At 40.1% G+C, this 16,319-nt stretch overlaps 1 protein-coding gene across 4 annotated transcripts in view; it reads right to left on the bottom strand.

Annotated features, from left to right (window-relative positions):
* Nucleotides 1-16,319, bottom strand: part of LOC132403578 (interferon regulatory factor 6-like) — a 56,247-nt gene that overhangs the window by 33,900 nt on the left and 6,028 nt on the right. For 2 of the 4 annotated variants that reach the window (XM_059986997.1, XM_059987000.1), the window contains one exon: nt 13,273-13,416. The exons of the other annotated variants lie outside the window; for them this stretch is intronic. The gene's annotated coding sequence lies outside the window, so the exon portion shown is untranslated. The remainder of the gene's footprint in view (nt 1-13,272; nt 13,417-16,319) is intronic. 4 annotated transcript variants of the gene reach the window in all.

Genomic DNA, 16,319 nt, shown 5'->3' with positions numbered 1-16,319 from the left:
GCCCTTCACCAAGACCAGAATTACCATTTCTATAGCATCATCCAACTTTGCTCTCACCTCAGTTCAGTTGATACAGAAACCCTCAGCCACGCTTCTGTTTCTTCCTGATCTAAATCTTGACTGGGTCCTCGACTTCCTCTTTGAGAGACCATAGTCAGTATGCATCAGTGAAACTTCTTCTCACTGTCAATTAATAGAGATGCAAGGATGCATGTTCAGCCCACTGCTCTATTCACTCTACACTCATGACTGTGTGGCTAAGCATAGCTCAAATGTCATTTATAATCTTCCAGATATCACCATTGCTGTTGGTAAGATCTGAAATGGCACCAAAGAGGTGAACAGGAGTGAGATAGATCAACTACTTAAGTGGGGTTGCAATAGCAACCTTGCTCTCAACGTCAATACAGAAATGATTATGGACTTCAGGAAGAGAGGATGGGAGAACACACACCAATCCTCATTGAGAGACCTGTGGTGGAAAAAGTGAGTAACTTTATGTTCCTGTGTATCAACATCTCCAAGGAACTGCACTGGGCCCAACACATTGAAGAAGGCACGCCTGTGGCTGTACTGCATTAGGAGGAGGAGGAGGAGGAGATGGAGGAGATTTGGCATGTCACTAAAGGCTCTTGCAAATTTCTATATATGTATGGTGAAGGTCATTCTGACTGGTTGCAACACTATCTGGTGTGGAGGCTTCAATGCAGAGGATTCAAAGGGGACGTGAGGGCTAAGTTTTTTACTCAGAGAGTGGTGGATGCCTGGTGTGGGGGTAGAGGCAAGTACATTAGAGGCCTTTAAGAGACATTTAGATAGGTACATGGATATGAGGAGGATGAAGGGATATGGACATGGTGTAGACAGGAGGGATCAGTAGTTTGAGAATTTTTGATTTATTTTTTAGTTGGTTCAACACAACACTGTGGGCTGAAGATCCTGTCCCTGTGCTGTACTCTTCAATCTTCAATATCATCACAAGAAGATTAGGGGGTTGTAGACTCAGCTTTGTCCATCATGAGCACAAACCTCCCAACGACTGAGGACATCTTCAGGTGCCAGTTCCTCAAGAAGATGGCATCCATTATTAAGGATATTCACTATCCATCACTCTTCTTGTTTATTCCATCAGTGAGGAGGTACAGAAGCCTGAAGACCTATTCTCAATGATTCAGGAGCAGCTTTTTACCTGCGGTCATCAGATTTCTGAAAGGTGCATGAACCCTTCAACAGTACCTCATTGTTCCTTCTCTTTTGCACTATTTACTTTGGAATTTATAGAACTTTTATATCTTTGTACTGTACTGCTGCTGCAAAATAACTAATTTCACATCATACTTATTCAAAGTAAATTCATTGTCTAAGTATGTATATATTACCATATACTATACTGAGATTCATTTTCTTGCAGGAAAATAAAGAAACACAATGGAATCAAGGAAAAACCATACATAAGCAAAGACTGACAAACAGACAATGGGCAAAAGAAGACAAACTGTACAAATAAATAAAACTGAGAAATGGATTTGTAGAGACAAGGCAATGAGCATTATTCTGATTCTGCTTTCATCCAATGCATTCTGCTTTGCAGAAGTCTGTGCCCTTGTACAAACTCTTCTGCAACCTCCTTTTGTGCTTGGAAAAGACTTTGGCTACTAGTTAAACCAAATCTCAGTTATAAAATTCTCACCTTCATTTTCTATAAGCTTCAGGGTCATACCCAAGTATTATCTCTTCCCTCCCTATATCTGCACATGTCTAATGGTTGGTGTCAAATTTTGTTTGTAAGTATTCTGTCAAATACTTTGGCATCTTTCACTATCTTGCTGACTCACACTAAGCTGAAGAGCCATTATTTGATTTGATTCAGTGAATTATGCTGGAGTCTGGTCTCTTCCATTGGTGCTGCTCTCCAGTGTTCACTCAGTGGGAAACAAATTGGATTGTGTTCATCTGCAACTGCACCAGCACGTGATAATCAGACTGCTGCAGGATTGTTCTTGCTGACAACATCCCACACACCATCAATTTACAGGACACGACATTCAGGACGTGGGCTATATTATATTTTTTCATGTGACTGTATGTTTACTACTATGTTATATGTGCTTTATGTGCCTTGTGCTGTGAGTGATTTACACCTTGTCTCAGAGAAACGCTGTTTTGCCTGGCTGTACTCATGAGTATTCATGTATGGTTGAATGACAATTAAATTTGAACTAAAGCTCATATGAGCATGAGCTCCATATGATTCTGCCATTGTTATCATGTACAAATATTTTAAACAAAAACTACCCCTGTAATTAGCTCTTTGAATGCACTGTTAATTAGAGGCAAATTTATCCACAGGTATTCTGACAACCAGCCATTAATTACTTCATGAATCACCAATTTTGATCAGCTATTACATTATACACTCATAGCTCACAGCTAATGATTTTTTATTAATAAAGTTTTCTATTTATAGCCAAAACTTCAATGCAAACATTCATGGAGCTATTGCTTTCAGGTGAAAAGTACTTATGAACTTAAGTGTGGAGGAATTGAAGATCATTGAGAAAAACTGTACAGATTCATGACAGCCAATAAAGTTCAGGCTTTTAATTATTGTTGATACTAGAAGAGTTTTGTAGTTTCATCGGACACAGTAAGACATAAAGAGGGATAAATGCAATGCTAGATTTTATTGACATGTCTTGTCAGATACTAATTTGGTGTGCCTCAGATTGCACACTGCACATAAGCACAAATCAGTGAAGGATAAACTCTAGCAGACATCATTTGAATCAAATAAACATTTCTGAGCTGTAAATTATATGCCTGATAAAATATACTATATTTTATGTATTCCACGATACTGCTGCCACAAAACAACAAATTTAGCGACATATGGCAGTGATAATCAACCTGATTCTGATTCTGAGGAGTCCAATGTATGTTTTAAAATAAAATCATGAACGCAATTTCATGTTAGGGTAAGACATTTTCTGAAAAGAAGCTATTACTACCATTTAAGTCACATAAACTTCACTCTATATTGGTCTGGGTGATAAGTCTGCAGAAATGTGGTAGTTTGTACCGGGAAATGAAGAATGACAGAGTGGATGCGGAGGTTAATGGGGTTGAAGGTGAGGACCAGGGGAGGTTAATCCCTGTTGTGGCCTGGGGTTGATGTGGGATCAGATGTGTAGGGGATGTGAGGAAACGCTTGAGTAGTTCACACAAAAGTGGGGCGGGGGGAGGGGGTAAGAGAAAGCCATCATTCCCAAAAGAGGGCACTTCAGAAATCCCAGTGGAAAGCTTCATCTTGAGAGCAGAAGCATTACAGAGAAACTTAGGCTTTCCTCCAGAAGGAGGAGACTTCAAAAGTCATTGAGCAGAAAGCCCAAGTCTCTGTCCTAAGGTGAGGTTTCTCACTCAGTCTTCTAACGTGTGCTCCTTCAGGAAATATGGTTTCCTCTTACTGTATGGGGTCTGGGGTTTGAAAGTTTTTATTTCTTTTTGTGCGGTGGGGGGGGGGGGTTGATGTATTTTCTTTCAACGACTTCTATGTTTTCCGTGGCTATCTGGAGAAGATGAATCTCAGAGTTAGATTCTGCATACATACTTTGATAATAAACAGAACCTTTGAACGTTTGAACCATTGTAGCGGATGGAACCTTCACTGATATTTCTTCCATTTTCTACATGTCTGGTCTCCTCCCTCACCCAGACAGAAAAGAGACAGTTCTTGGTCCTCACCTTTCACTCTACTAATTAACTTGCTTCCAACTTAGCATCTTCATCACTTCACCCTCACCCACCCCAACACCAGGGTTGATTTTCAATGTCATTGAATTTTGAGTTTTTCAGTTTTGGGTAATCCACACCCCAAGACTTCCATTCCCACTGATACCAATCCAACCACATCCCCTTGTTCATTTTATCCATCTCACTCTCCCGTTACTACGCTCATCATCCCCTGCCTGGGTTCATCTGCCCAGTTTCTTTTCGTCTTCTTTTATAAAAAGTACAGGTTTTACTTTTTATTACATTTATACACAATGACTTTGTATTGAACCCTCTTTAAAATCCAGATAAGATATGCCAAAATATTACAGCTCATAACTTTGGGTCCAGTGAAAAGTTTGAGTCCAATTCTGAACAATATACTTCATGTATTTGTTTAAAACCCGAGCGCTGCATGAATTGCTGTGCAAGGGAAGCCCCTGAAGGGGATGTAAAGACTCAGCTTCGAGGATGTAGACAGGAATGTAGGTGATGGGCATATACAGTTCGTACTAGAACCTCCCATCTGCATTAACAAATATGAACAACTCTTTCATGACACAATAATTTCCTTCATCACTTCACCTGAATGAAACATCAAATCACAATCACTGAATGTCTCAGGGAAATGAAATGATTGGACTTGTCACTGAAAGAGCAATCAAGCACGAGTTCCTCGTCAACAACATCTTCATTAATCCCTTGATCTCCAGGACTACTTCACTGATCTCCAGGACAACTCATTTCATATCCCTTGCAGTCCTGATCCCAACATGGCCAAAGAGCTGAATTCTAACAATGGATAATAGAGTATCCTTGACAGCAAAATAGCATTCGACCAAGGAGACTTCAAGGGACCAAAAACAATCGAAGAGCTTTTCCTTGGCTACAGCTGAGCCTTGCACAAAGGAGAATGGTTGTGTTTTTGGATGCTAAACATCTTAGTCCCAAGCTAGTCATTCTTTAAGGCAGTGTCCTTAGGTAACATGTTTGTGAATGATTGGCAGGTCTGTTCCATTCACAACTGCTCAGATAATGAAATAGTTCTTTTTCATATGCACCTTGTCATGGTAACAACATGGTAACAGTAAAAATATGAACCAGGGCATTACACTACATACAAGCTTCAGCTCATTTCATCCACAATGCATGGCCTCAGCAGCAGAGAGGATACAAACTTCTTCTGATGTTCAATGGCATTATCATCAACAAACCATGGCCTTTCACTAAACAAATAAATAAATAGTCTAGTCAGATACATATTGTGGCTCCTTGATCACATAAGAATCTGAACAGACCACAGCAGGTGACTTACTTCCTACTCCCCCCAAAATGTTCCCACAATCTACAAAGCACAAGCCAGAACAGAGTGTGATTTGTGTAAATATGGTTGATGGCTAGCACTGAATGGCTTGTGTCTGTAGTATATGACTACAGTTAACATAAGAAAAACCATGCAGATAAACCTGCTGAAGATATGACCAGCATTGGTAGGGTGATTAAAGAGACCAGAGTATGTTGAATGCAGGGGTATTCAAATAAACAGAATATTGGAATAACCAAATTCATAGAGATGAAAAGCATGGATGAAATAAACAGCGAGCTGAAGCAGAGGCGAAATGGCAGAATTGATCGTAGAATTGGAGCAGGTGTTGAATGAGTGGCCTATTGACTTCTTCCTTTCCTTAGGATTTCAGTGGATACAAAGCAGTCCCAGTCACAGGAATGGAATATGCCATTCTGCTTTGGTTAAGACTTTTCTTGCTGTTAATTTTTTACTGTTCTGAAGAACCAGAAGAAAGAGATTATGAACTAAGCAGGTTAGTGGGGGAGATGGCCTTCACTTTAGGTAAGAATATGGGCAGTTCGGACTCTGGTAAACACTCCCTTATCTGAAGACTGGAGGAATTGTTGAACTCACTGTCACAGAACATGGTTGAATCAAATAGCACAGATATATTTGGTGTGAAACTACAAAGCAGAAAGGATCAGTAGATGATGAAATGATGAAGAGAAGTGGGAGGATGTTGTGCATAGTATAAACACCCAACAGATTGGTGATGCTGAACAATTCACTACCTGGGCAGTAGGCCTACTGATGTAATGAGTTGTTTTGATAATAATGCAAATACTGTTATTTTTTTCCTTGCTTTCTCTGTCTCATGCAGGACAAATTGGATAGTGTGATTCCAGAGAAGCTCTTTCCCTGACTCCAGTTCGGTTCAGTGCTTGCCTCCCAGTTAGTCTATGGGATTCAAGCAGCACACGCAAAATGCTGGAGGTATTTAGCAGGCCAGGCAGCACCTATGGAAAAGAGTAAAGGTAATGTTTCGCAGGACTGGAGAAGGGTCTCGACCCAAAACGTTGACTGTACTCCTTTCCATAGATGCTACCTGGTCAGCCGAGTTCCTCTAGCATTTTGTGTGTGTTGCTTGGATTCCTAACATCTGCAGATTTTCTCTTGTTAGTGTATGAGATTCTACCATTTGATCTTACTTCCTGCTTGGACCTGTTTGGGAGGAGATGAAATGAAACAGAAAGAAAAGTCCCTCCTTTTTATTTATTCCTTGTTCATCAGAGACCAGGCTGGCTTGGGAATTCAGCATAATGAGCTGGTAACATCAGCGCTGGCTTAGAGAACAGGGAATCATTCAATTCTCGAGCACCCTCCACCTTTCAAGTAAATCATGACTAATATTTTGTTCCATAACTTCTGATAGCCTTGCTTAACAGGTCTTCATAATAATTACTCAGTTTATTTAATCACTCTTGCTTTCTCTTTTATCCAACTTCTCCTTTTGTTTAATCTCTCTTACTCCTTCCCCCCCCCCCCCCCCCCACACCACCTCTCACTTTCCTTTCTCTGGCCCTGTACTTCAACATTCTGCCTCTTATATTTTTCAATTATGCCGAAGTATCACCAACTTGAAACTGCTAATTAGAACTGTTTATTGTTTCTCTCTTCACAAAGAGTGGGCACTACAATAGCGTCGTGGTTAGCGCAATGCTATTGTGGCTTGGTGATGGAATTCAGAGTTCAATTCCAACATCATCTGTAAGGAAGTTGTACATCCACCCCGTGGAATGTGCAGGTTTTCTCCAGGTGCTCCCGATTCCTCCCACGTCCAACGTAGGTTAACTGGTCACTGCAAACTGTCCCGTGAATAGATCAGGATTAAATTGGGGGTGGCTGGGCGGTAGGGCCAGAGGGCCACAAGGGCCTGTTCCAGTTTCTCAATCAATCAATAAATAAATAAATAACAAACACTCTACTGTAGCTGAACAGTGATTCCAACATTTTCTGTTAGTCTTTCGGATTTACAGTATGTTGTCTTGGTGAAAGATTAAAGTCAGAAAGATACAGCAGTGAAACAGGTCCTTTTGCTCACCAAGACCATTAAGAACTCATTTCACACAAATCCAACCAGAATCCATTTGATATTCCCCACATTCCCATCAATTACCCCCCAGTTTCTATCACTCAAGTACACACTCGGAGAAACGAACTGACCTACCAGTCCACACATTTACAGTGCCTATAAAAAGCATTCACTCCTGTCCCTTGGAAGTGTTCATGTTTTATTGTTTGACAATATTGAATCGCAGAGGATTTAATTTGGCTTTAATTGACATTGATCAACAGAAAAAGGCTCTTCCCCGTCAAAGCGAAAATAGATCTCTCCAAAGTGACCTAAATTAATTACAAATTATAAAACACAAAATAACTGATTGCATAAGTATTCACCTCCTTTAATACAACACACCAAATCACCACTGGTTCAGCCAACTGGTTTTAGAAGACACACATTTAGTTAAATAGAGATCTCCTGTGTACAGTCAAGGTGTTTCAATTGATTGTAGTAAAAATGCACCTGTATCTGGAAGCTGCAACTGCTGGTGAGTCAGTATCCTGGTAAAAACTACACCATGAAGACAAACGAACACTCCAAGCAACTCTGCTAAAAGGTTATTGAAAAGCACAAGTCAGGAGATGGATACAAGAAAATTTCCAAATCACTTATTATCCCTTGGAGTACAGTTTAGACAATCGTCAAGAAATGGAAAGAATATGACACAGCTGTAAATCTGCTGAGAGGAGGCTGGCCTCAAAAACTGAGTGATTATGCAAGAAGGGGACTAGTGAGGGAGGTCACCAAGAGACCTATGACAACTCCGGAGGAGTTACAGGCTTCAGTGTCTGAGATGGGAGAGTCTGCGCATACAGCAACTGTTGCCCGGGTGCTTCACCAGTCACAGCTTTATGGGAGAGTGGCAAAGAGAAAGCCACTGTTGAAAAAAAACACAGCCCAAGTTTGCCAGAAGGCATGTGGGAGACTCTGAAGTCAGTTGGAAGAAGGTTCTATGGTCTGATGAAACAAAAATTGAGCTTTTTGGTGATTAAACTAAACACAATGTTTGGCATAAGTCAAACACCACACATTATCAAAAACGCACCATTCCTACTGTGAAGCACAGTGGTGACTACGTCATACTGTGGAGATGCTTCACTGCAGCAGGCCCTGGAAGGCTTGTGAAGGTAGAGGATAAAATGAATTCATCAAAATACAGGGAAATCCTGGAGGAAAACCTGATGAAATCTGCAAGAGAACTGTGACTTGGGAGAAGATTTATTTTCCAGTAAGACAACGACCCCAAGCATAAAGTCAAAGCTACACAGGAATGGCTTAAAAACAACAAAGTTAATGTCCTGGAGTGGCCATGTCAGGGTCCAGACCTCAATTGAACTGAGAATTTGTGGCTGGACTTGAAAAGGGCTGTTCACGCATGATACCCATGCAATCTGACAGAGTTTGAGCAGTTTTGTAAAGAAGAATGGGGAAAATTGCAGTGTCCAGATGTGCAAAGCTGATAGAGACCGATCCACACAGACTCAAGGCTGTAATTGCTGCCAAAGGTGCATCTACTTAATACTGACTTGAAAGCAGTGAGTAATTATAGAACCAATTATTTTGTGTTTAATAATTGTAATAAATTTAGACCAATTCATAGAAATTTGTTTTCACTTTGACATGAGTCTTTTCTGTTGATCAGTGTCAAAAAAGCCAAATTAAATGCACTGTGATTAAATGTTATAAAACAATAAAACACAAAAATTTCCAAGGGGACTGAATACTTTTTAATAGACAATGTATGGAACGTGGAAGGAAACTAGAATACCTGAATGAAACCAGCATGTCACATGGTGAATGGGCAAACTCCAAGTGGACAGCACTCGAGGTCAGCATTGAACTTGCTTCACAGGAGCTGCAAGCTCTAGTCTACACTATTGACGTCAGTTTAAATACCGGAACATAATGGGGTGTGGGGGTTGGTGACTGGTAGAGAGAGAAATGTACTTTATACACACACATTTCTTCCTTCTCTTCAGATCACTATCATTTCAGGGTGAATACAAACAATCACTCTAGACAAAACACCGAAATCCAGTCAATGTTTTGGCTGAAACATTGTCTGTGCTTTTTTCCATAGATGCTGCCTGGCCTGATGAGTTCCTCCAGCATTGTGTGTGTGTTGTTCAGATTTCCAGCATCTGCAGATTTTCTCTTGTTACAGAAATCCAGAGTCACAATTCCATGTGAACACACACATTTCAATCAAGTTTTAATGGACAACACTGAATTAGTTAAGCCCTCAATAAAAAAGGTGCATGAGTGATTAAATAAACACAATAATTATTATGAATCGTTGATAAGTAGCACGTGACTCTGCCAATCACCTCTTCTATCTCATCTGAATGACACCACTTTTGCTTTTATTCCTGAAGTTGCTGTGTATCTAGAAAGTGACACCCTGTGTTATTTCCTCCATGTTTTTTTTGTCATGCTGGAGCTAGTCATTATTCTACTTAGACAGCATTAAATCCAAGTCTACAGCTACCTTTGTGTCCATCTCCCAGGAAACATAACAAGACGGTGAATAGGGATCTCACTGGACTTGTGCACTACCGTTCAGGAGAGATCAGAAGTGGGAAAGGTGAGCAGTTGCAGGTTCCTGAGTGCCAACATCTCTGGCGACCTTTCCTGGCTCCAACATATTGACACAATTACCAAGAAGGCACAATAGTGGTTATATCTCATTAGAAGTTTGAGAGAATTGGTATTGACACTCACAAATTTCTAAAGATGTTCTAAACATGGAGAGCATTCTAATTGGTTGCATCATTCTCCGGTTTGGAAGGGGTCATCACACAGGATTGGAAAAATCTGTTCTCTCAGCTCCCTCACAGGCACTCGCTTCCTCAGCATCCAGGACACGTTCAAAAGGCGACAAACACGACATCCAACATTAAAGGCCTAGGACTCAAGCAGACGTGTCGCCTATTTGCAGAGCGGCAGAGTCGATGCGCCCGACCAGTGTGGTGTGGCCTGGCAGTCAGGTGGGGTCGATGCCGCCCCCCAGTGTCTGCTCAGCAGTGTTCAACTGCAGAGTGCTGCAACATTCACCGACCCAAGGGCTCGGACTACATTTGTTTTGTGTATTTTACTGATAGCTTATACGTACTTATGCTGTATTGTGACTGTTAGTAGTGTTTTTTGCACTTGGCTCCAGAGGTATATTGTTTTGTTTGGCTGTATTCATGGGTATTCATGTATGGTTGAATGACAATTAAACTTGAATTTTGAACTATGTGGTAAGAGGTTAAAAATAAATGAGTACAATCTAAGAGCAAGTTATTATAGGGTTAGAAACAGACAAAGGTGTGGAATTAAATAGAGGTTGAGTAACCCTTATCCAAATTGCTTGGGGCTAGAGATGTTTCTGATTTCTTTGGAGTTTGGAATGTATAATGAGATAGTTTGGGATCACTATCATTTATGACTGAATTTATGTGCTACTGGTAAGCAGTCTTTACCTTATTCCTGGTAATCACACATATGTACTTAACAGTAAAAATTATTACAGACCATTAATATAATGGCAGTACAATGTGTGCAGGATAATAATCGCAGCATGGCAGCATCAGGAGAATACCTGAATCAGCTGTTGAACAACAAACAATGGCAGGCCTTCAGTTCCCACCTACGATGCCGTGTTACAGTACACTGTTTTAATGTAAGGTACAAAAACAATCAGCGTTGTAGACTTGTTCAGGTGTTAGAGTTCCATCAGCGACGATCTTCACAAATTCATCAATGAATTTCTCTGCTGCTTTGTGATCAGCAGATGCCTTCTTTAAAATTTTTAAACATTTAATGCTTTGACTTTCCTTAAATTTCTGCAACCAGCCTGCTGAATATTCACAATTACCTTCAGTTTTCAGTTTGTCATGATAGATCTTTGCTAGTCTCATGATCTTTGGCAGTATCAGTAAGTGGCATATGTTCACTCCCAATGCTGATGAATCCATTCTTTCAATACACGATCAAGATCTTCATTTTTCACTTTATGCAGTGTTTTTGCTATTTTTCATTAACTTCTGTTCATTGCAGATGTGAGGTCACTTTCAAGAATTGTCCGTGGTGCACAGAGACCTACACATCGTCTGGGAACCTTCCTTGTGCCTAGTGGAACTTTCCACTTGTGACATTATGTCAGTGTTTTTAAAAATAATGATTTTCGAGGTTTCGGACAAGGAGTACTCAACCTGTATTTAAATGGAGCAAGGGTTTAGATGATCAAGAATGGTGTCGTCAGTGTAGAGGGGGAAAAAAAGGGGTTTAGCTCTGAAAATTAATTAGTCAGTTAGAAAAAGATCAGAAATAGCAAGGTGCAGAACAATTGTCATTTACATGCCGTCAAAGAATGATAAAATGCAGGAATTAATATAAATCAGGAAATTAAAAGTGCAAGGAACCAAAGTAATACAATAATTATGGGGGACTTTAGTTTACATTTATTATGAAGAAACTAAATTCACACCAATACCACAGAGGATACTGGATGGTTCTCTAATTCAGAATGCCCTGGAACCAAAGTGTGTTCAGGCCATTTTAGATCCAGTATTGATGAATAAGTATGGGTTAATTAATAATGTTAAGGGACACTTGGGGAAGATGACAGAATCTTACATGAAAATTTAAAATGATACCGTTGAATCTGAAAGTACAAAGGTATGAGGCTGTGATAACTTGGGAAGGATTCCTTGCTACAGGTTCCAAAGTGACTCACTAGGGCCAAGCCAGACTGGAAACCACAAAGGAGTTTCTTTACAGAGTGGTAAATATTTGGAATCCTCTGTATGAGTGCTTTAAAGGCTCAATGAAGACGGAGATCAATAGATTTTTGGATATTAAGCAGAATCATGAGACATGGAGTAAGCACAGGAAAATAGCACTAATACAAAAGATTAGCTCTAATCTTATTGACTGGCAGACCTGGCACAGGGACTCAGTGGTCTAATGGCCTCATCCTGCTTTCTACAATATAAAGTTTTAGCCTTTCTTGAAAGAAACTGAGTGACAAAGAGAGGGGAAATTGCATAGATATGATGGGCCAAAGCTTCTCTGTGCCATAAACTCAATGGCCACTTTATTAGCTCCCTCCACAGCGGCCACTGAGACCATGTTCGTGGTCTTCGGCTGCTGTAACCCATCCACTTCAAAGTTCAACGTGCTGTGTGTCCAGAGATGCTTTTCTACACATCCCTGTTGTAACACGTGGTAGTTTGAGTTACTGTTGCCTTACTGTCAGCTTGAACCACTTCGGCCATTCTCCTCCAACCTCTCTCATTAACAAGGGTGTTTTCACCCTCAGAAATGACACTCAGTGTTTGTTGTTTTTTGCACATTCTCTGTTAACTTTAGAGACTGGTGTATGTGGAAATACTAGGAGATCAGGAACTTCTCAGATAATCAAACCGCCCCTTCTAGGACCAACTATCACTCCACGATCAAGGTCACATAGATCACAATTCTTCTGCAGTCTGACGTTCAGTCTGAACGATACCTGAACCTCTTGACCAAGTCTGCTTGCTTTTATGCATCGAGTTGCTGCCATATGATTGGCCAGCTGGATGTTTGAATTAATGAGCAGGGGTACAGGTGTGCTTAATAAGTGGCCACAAAATTTCCTTAAATGTCTGAAAGTTATGGAAGGCTATGCTGAGAGGGTTAGATTGAGCGGGGTGGGAGTACACCCACTGGGGCATTAACACTGGCATGAACTAGTAAGGGCATTTTTTTTGGTCATTCTGTGTGATTCTGTGCAAAAAACGTTTCTCTTACATTTGCCTGCAGACCTTTCTGATTAGTGAGCATTAGATTTACACAAATGCAACAAAAAAAGCTGTCAAAGTAAATTTATTATTAAAGTACGTATATGTTACCATATACCACCACGAGGATCATTTTCCCATAGGCATTTACAGGAAAATACAGAAATGCAATAACATTTATGAAAACTATACACAAGCAAACACTGGCATACACCAATGTGTAAAAGAAGACAAATCTTGCATCTAATTTTGCTAGAGGGTTTATGACAATCTGCATGATAATTTCTACTTATTCCACTTAGAAAGATTTGGGGAAAAATAACAAGTACCACGTGAAGTTAAAGATGGATGTTCTTGGTGAGTCAGACAACACACGTAGAGAGAAATAGACAGTCGACAGTTCAGCTCCACACCCTTCATCTGAACTGGTGGCGTTTGTTTCGATAGCGATTTTAAACCAGAAGATGATGAATCTATGAAAAAAGCAAATTGTTTGCTTGTGCAGCAAGCTCTAACATTCTCCTCACTTTCAAAGGAAGTTCCTGGTCGAGTGTATAAGCCATTTTAAAAGGGAAAGCATTTCAATGCACACTCCGAAACTAACTTTCACCACCTGAAGGCTTGACATTAGTTGTGGGGTTAGTCATGTTTCTGCCTGTCTCTGAAAGTCAGATAGCCCCTCCTAAATGAGGACACCTGGGTGATGTTTGATCACAATGACACTGACAGCAGTTTAGTAGGCCAGATAGATTTCTGCTGCCTGACATTTTTGTGTATTTGCTTGATCCATAACCATGAAGATTTATGACAGATTATGCAGTTATGAAAAACATTGCACAATTGATAAGAATACTTTCATGTCCCACAAGGATACTCCTGTGACAGTGGGGGACAGACACACTCACTACAACCCTTCCCACCTTCCAATTCCTTATTCATAATGCTTAAAACATCCGTCTTTCTACTTGTCCTTTACACTTTCAGGATCTCCAGACGGTTGGCGTGCATCATTCGCTTCAAATAACAGGCCTTAAAAAGCCAGGCTTGACTTCACTTCAGCTTCATCTTGGTTTAGCTCATCTTCTCCATCATTTTAAAAATCTAATCAGCCACCTGAATTTCCGATAGAGTGTCACACATCAAATACCCTACCACTTTGATTGCCAGTAAACATTTACCATCCAATTTGGGAGGTGTTTTGACATTTTGGGGGAAATGTCCTCCCACTAGACAACGTATTAGTATTGTTGAAAGTTTACCACACATAATGTTCACTGTATCTAGCCCAGTCAACAGAAAGAAAACCAAGTCAATCACTCCTACCGGAAAGCTTGCAGCCCTGAAGGTCACAACTTCTCAAATTCATTTCTAAGCACAGTTTTTTAAAAAATGAATAAGGTTTCTGTCTGTGATACTCTTTCAGGTGATGAGATTCACTTCATCTCAACTCTAATCCTTCCATTAGTAATTTAAATGCACAGTCCCAATTTTTGACTCCTCACCTATAGAAAGTAGCTCCTGTTCATTCTTTTTAGATTCCACAGTGTTTTACACCTTATTTAAATCTTGCTCTGCTTTTGTTATTCCAAAGAAAATAATTGCTGCCCATCCAGTTTTCCCATCACAAATAATATTCCCAGCCTTAACAATATCCTTGTAAAATTCCTTTGTATAGCCTCCACCACAAACACACTTTCTCTGTAATGTGGTGATGGGAACTATACACAGAACAACACTGCTCTGTTATAAACAATTCTGGTATAATTTTCCTGCTCTTGTATGCTATACCTTTGCTCATAAAAGCAAACATCCTGTCATTTTAAGCAATTTCTAAGCATGTTCTATTAAATTTAAGGTCTCTCTATTTTTTAAAAATTCCTTATGATCAGTCCATTTATTATTGGTTCCCTTGTCTTGTAATAGACAAAATGCTTTTCCCTGGATTACATTCCATTCATCACTTTTCTGTGCAACCTCAATCTAAAGCATTGATCCTCACCCATCAACCACATGACCATTTTTTACATAACGTGCACACCTCTTTCCTCGAGTCTCTACACTTAAGTTACCAGAAGGGAAGGGACAAAGTACCGAGCCTCATGGAGTCAGACTGTTCTGAGTCTGCCAGTGCCAGATTTACAAAAGATCCCAAAACGTCAACTCTTATCTTTTCCATAGATGCTGCCTGGCCTGCTGAGTTCCTCCAGCATTTTGTGTGTGTTGCTCGGATTTCCAGCATCTGCAGATTTTCTCTTGTTTGAGATTCTGCAGATCTTGAAAATCCACATCAGTGCTAGAGGAACTCAACAGGTCGAGCAGCACCTGTGGAGAGGAGCGTCTAAAGAGGCAACATTTTGGACTGATACTCTTCATCACGACTGGAAATGAAGGGGGTAGAAGCCAGAATAAAAATAAAAAGGTGGTGGGTGTGGCGGGAGGGGGAGAGGAAGGAGTACGAGCTAAAAGGCGACAGGTGAAACCAGGTGAGAGGAAAGGTAAGTGGATGGGGGAGAAGGGTTGACGTGAGGAGCTGGGAGGTGATAGGTAGAAAAGGTAAAGGGCTGAAGGAGGAGGAATCTGGTAGGAAAGGAGAGTGGACCATGGGAGAAAGGGAAACAGGAGAGACATCAGGGCAAGGTAATAGGTAGGTGAGGAGGAGAGAAGATTTTATAGGGGAGTCAGAATAGGAAAAGGAAGAGAGGAGGGGATAGTCCAGTATTATTTTTATTAGGAGACATTGAAGGGACAATATCGAAACTTACATTGAATAAGTATCAGAAAAAATTTATAAAAATTGCATTGGCAGTAGCCAAAAAAGTTATCGCAGTTACTTGGAAATCTGATTTATATTTAACTATGGATTGTTGGAATAATGAAATACATAGTTGTATTCCACTTGAAAAAATTACATACAATTTAAGAAATGAATATGATATATTTTTGAAAATTTGGCTCCCATACAAAAGATAGGATTAAACACATAGGTCCTTTGAAGATAAAATTATAAAGTAATTGGGGAAAGTAAAAATAAATATTAAAATTATTTTGAACTCCATGGAGCATGTGGGGATCCTCTGATATCCAGGCACTCTTTCTCTTTTTTTTCCTTTCTTTAGATAAGGGTTATGGGGGAGAGGGTTAATATTATTTCTCTCACTATTTTATCATCACATTTATTCTTTGTAATTTTCTAAAATTTAATAAATAAGTAAATATTAAAAAGGAAGCGAGGAGGGGGAGGGGTAGAAATTTCTGGAAGATAGAGAAAGCGATGTTCATGGCATCAGGTTGGAAGCCATCCAGATGGGAAATGGGAGAGCCTCATCAAGCCCATCGAGGGAATGGTAGTGGAATTAAAAGTAGTCGGCCCTCAGGA

This window comes from Hypanus sabinus, chromosome 13, assembly GCF_030144855.1.
Source record: "Hypanus sabinus isolate sHypSab1 chromosome 13, sHypSab1.hap1, whole genome shotgun sequence".
NCBI lineage: Eukaryota > Metazoa > Chordata > Chondrichthyes > Myliobatiformes > Dasyatidae > Hypanus > Hypanus sabinus.
The sequence above is the reverse complement of the archived record's forward strand: the minus strand, read 5'-3'. Positions and strand labels throughout refer to the sequence as shown.